At 38.3% G+C, this 4,240-nt stretch overlaps 1 pseudogene; it reads right to left on the bottom strand.

Moving 5' to 3' along the window:
* Nucleotides 1-239: 239 nt before the first annotated feature.
* On the bottom strand, nt 240-363 carry LOC129400896 (small nucleolar RNA SNORA70; annotated as a pseudogene).
* Nucleotides 364-4,240: the final 3,877 nt, after the last annotated feature.

Below are 4,240 nucleotides of genomic sequence, written 5' to 3'. Positions count from 1 at the left end.
GCAAAGCCCCACTTCACAGAGATGAGGAGTCTCAGCCTGCCAGGGAACTTGACCTTGATTCAATTTAGAGTTTAAATCACATGCTCCTTGATCTCCAGCTTGGAATGGATAAAAATGATGACTTGCCCAATGTAAACACTGGCTTCCATGTCCTAAGGCTTTTAAAAGTCATCCTGCAAGCAGTTTTGAGCCTAAGACTGGAAACAGCATCAGGGCAGAAACATATGTTCACCATGAAGGAGTGTCTCAAAGGTCCCGTAGGGCAGCCTATATGAACACGCTGCAGAGAGTCTCAGGAAGGTTGCTGTTTGCAACCTATACTCACCAGGCCCAAGTAAGAACTGTTGGTTTAATTGGCTACAGTTTGAATTGAGTTAACATTCCAAAAAGAGACTGGAATATAAGTACTAAGTATAGCTCAAAGTGTCAAAAATTTCGTGATACATGCCAGGAGACTTTATATTTTCATTGTTTTGGTTTGTGCTGAGGACTTATTCCTGAGTCTTCACTTAAGAGTCACTCCTGGTGGGTTTGGAGAACACTATGTGGTGCCAGGAACTGAACCCAGCATGGATGTGTGCAAGGCAAACTCCATTACCCTTTGTACTGTATCTCTGGCCCCTCCATTTTTTTGTTAGTTTACAGGGACTGCTACTGACAATCTCAGCCTGGTGGTTCGAACCTGATGGAAGGTTTGGTGCTTAAACTCTTCCTGCTTGGTAGTCATCAGAGCCACAATCAGTACTGGAGACCGAAGAGTACAGAGATCAAATTCAGGACTGAACAAATAATATGATGTGCTCTACTACTTAGCTATCTCTCTGGACCTTCTCCTTTTCTGGTGTTTGTTTCATTTGGGGGTGCTCAGGGCTTATTTTTGGCTCTGCACTTAGGGATCACTTCTGGCAGGGCTCAGAGGACTATGGTGCTGAGATTAAACCTGTGTCAGGTAGGCAAGTTCTTGCTCACTGTACTATCTCTCACACCCACATCACCACTTTCTTTTATAATTGGGCTAGAGCAGTAGCACAGCAGGTAGGGCATTTGTCTTGCACGTGGATGACCTAGGTTTGATTGTTCCATCCCTCTTGGAGAGCCCAGCAAGCTGTCAGAGTATCCTGCCTGCATGGCAGAGCCTGGCAAGCTCCCCATGGTGTATTTGATATGCCAAAAACAGTAGCAACAAGTCTCACAATGGAGACGTTACTGGTGCTTGTTTGAGCAAATTGATGAACAACGGGATGGCAGTGACAATGACAGTAACAATTGTGGCCACACCCTGCAGTGCTCAGGGCTTACTTTAGCTCTGTGCTCAGGAATCACTCTTGATAGGGCACCAGAGTCCATTTAGACTGCAATAAATCCAGGTTGGCTGCTGCAAGGCCAACACCCTACCTGCTACACTCTCTCTAGTTCCATATCTCAAACCATTTTGGTGGTTATTTTATTTAAACACCATGGCTTACAAAATTGTTTGCAATGTAGTTGCTACAGGCTTTCTGTACTCTAACACCAATCCCATCATTGAGTGATCTTCCACCATTTTCCCTATTTTTCCAGTCACCCCATGACCCTGTGACCTTAGCAGGCACAAAATAATTTGTTTTAAAATGCTTATTACAACCAAACTGGTAAGAGGAATTATCAAAGATAATTTTCTTTCAGTAAAAGAAAATTTGTGAAAGTTGTTCTATCTCACCAGAGAGTTGTTAATTCCTGGTCTAAGAATTTATTAGACTGTCAGTTGCTAGTGAACCTTCTGTGTTATTGTCTTTATTTATTGAGTCTCTTTGCTTTTACATTACTTTACCATCTAATTCAGTGTGTTCCGCTTGAAGCCCAGTTCCATGGTATTTGGAGGTGTTGTGCACAGTCCAGAAACTTCAGGATCTATAGAATGAGGCTGATTATTTGACATGGTGATGCCTGTGGGAGGTGAGCATAGCTGCCGAGGTCTCTGGAAGAGGGAGAGGCTGCCCACCCCCACTCTGAGAAGACCCCATTATTCTCAGCTCAACACAAGAGTACCTGGAAGTTTTGCAGTTTGGTGTCTCTACAGAGATTTTTTTATAAAGCCCTGGAGTTGGGCTGTTGGCATGGCCGGAGCAGCGGGGCCTGTGTGTGGTTGCCTGGGCTTCCAGAGGGCAGGGATAATGCTCTCCCTCTTCTGAGGGTGCTCCAGAGTTTTCAGCTGGGAGACAGGTGTGCCCATGAATTTTAGCTGTGCAGCTGTATCTCCTCAGAGATTTAGTTCATGAATCTGAGAAGCAGGGCTGGTGGGTTAGTCGCCATGGTGGCAGCTGTGGGAGGTGGGCCATTTCTAAACTGTCCTCTAAACATCAATTTTGTGTACCTTGTTCTTCTATGGGTTTGATTAATTGAGAGGCAATCAGTGCATTTTATTGTAAGGTTTTTTCCTACATTTTTAATAGAGGATCTAAATTCAGCACATACTAAATTAATATCATATTTGGAAAATCTTATTAATGTCTCTCTGCATAAGTTTACTTATCCAAACATATTATAGCTTAGAGAACTATAAATCATTTTGTGTATTATCAAGTTAAATATTCTTCCTTTCAATCCTATGGCAGTCAGCTGCAATATTGTGCTCCAAACCAGAAGACAGGAACTATGTAATTACTCTCTGAGTATGACATTCATTTCCTTCAAATGAAAAAATTGCTTTAATTATAAATACCTATATCAAATCTTCATTTCATTATACTCTAAGTTAACAAAACACTAGAGATAGGCACTTAGTATCATATTTATATTAATTAGTTATTTAATTCAATATTATGGAGTGTGAAGCATGGTGCATGTCAAATAATACATAATTTAAGTCCATAAAGATCTCGAGGCAGGCTAATAAAAAAGATAAGCACAAAATTTTGAAAAAGAAAAACACAGAGGTATTGAGACAGGTGAATAGGGCTGAGTAAAGGGTAGTGGATGGAAACTAGACTTTTGGAGAAGATCACAATACTAATAAACAAATAAAAAGCTATACTTTTGTGTACCTAAAACCTATAGAATGCTAGGAACTAATAATATTTTGATAAAAAATATAAATCTTAGAGGAATACGGTGACCTACTTATTTGTTAGCAATTGCACTCATGAGGAGAATAAAGTAGGAGGTGCTGAAGGACATGTGAACCAAAAAAAAAAAAAAACTCTGAGAGGAGATGGAGCTTAGTATTAAAAGAGTTATTCAGGTGATAAAAGATTATTCAGGTTGATATAAAAAAATTAAAGAAGTAGTCATGTTGTTTTGGATAATAATACATAGCGAGAGTTCAGACATGTCATTAGCTATGTGTAGAGAGGTATGAAGAAACCCAAATATTTCAGTGTGGTTAAGACCAAACAAATACAAGTCTTGGTGTAATGAGACATGAACTAAAAGGGGCAAGTGAAGGGGAATTGCCTATGTGATAGAAATAGTGGAACAGAATAAATGAAATTGGAATCTACTGAAAATTTTCAATAGGAGGTAGGGGGAATAGGTGTGTATACACACATGAGTATGTTTGAACAATTATACTCATGCACAAAGAAATATAAAGGAAATAATTCAACTACAATGTTTAATATATAAGTTAAAACCTTATATAAAACCTGAAGAAGATGTTTAATTTAAATGGTAAAAATCAGCAGAACTGGTTAGTGGAATCTGAGAGTGAGAGGGAAGTCAGGAGTGCAACTCCATATTCTGGTTTGTAAGAGTACTGTCAAGAAAGATAAGAAACAGGAAGAAGGGCTTATCTGAGAGACAAGATAGAAAATTAAGTTTAAACATACTGCCTTTGAAATTCACAGTGAACAAGTTATAGGTGGATATCTGTATGTTGTGTGTGTATATACACACATGTATATACAGATGTATATATGTATTTGTGTATATATGTTTTCAGATATGTTGATGTTAAACTCATAAGAATAAATTGCTTAATCTATGAGAGAGATAGATTAGAATTCAGGCAATGGTAAATTTTAATATGTGAAAAAAATATAAGAATCATATAGAATGTTCTAGATAGAAAGAACAAGATTATACTCCTCTGGTAATTCAGGATTTATAGCTTCACTTTCATTTTGAATAATTTTTTTTGCAAATTTTATTCATTTTGTACCAATTCAAAAAATTTGTGGCCAAGTATAATTCAAGCTTCAAAGGCAACAATATCTTCACCCATCTCATTGAAGATGACTTGTGTTAATTTATATGAAGGCAA

This window comes from Sorex araneus, chromosome 1 (assembly GCF_027595985.1).
Source record: "Sorex araneus isolate mSorAra2 chromosome 1, mSorAra2.pri, whole genome shotgun sequence".
Classification (NCBI taxonomy): domain Eukaryota; kingdom Metazoa; phylum Chordata; class Mammalia; order Eulipotyphla; family Soricidae; genus Sorex; species Sorex araneus.
Note: the sequence above shows the minus strand (reverse complement) of the source record. Positions and strands in the feature narration are given on the sequence as shown.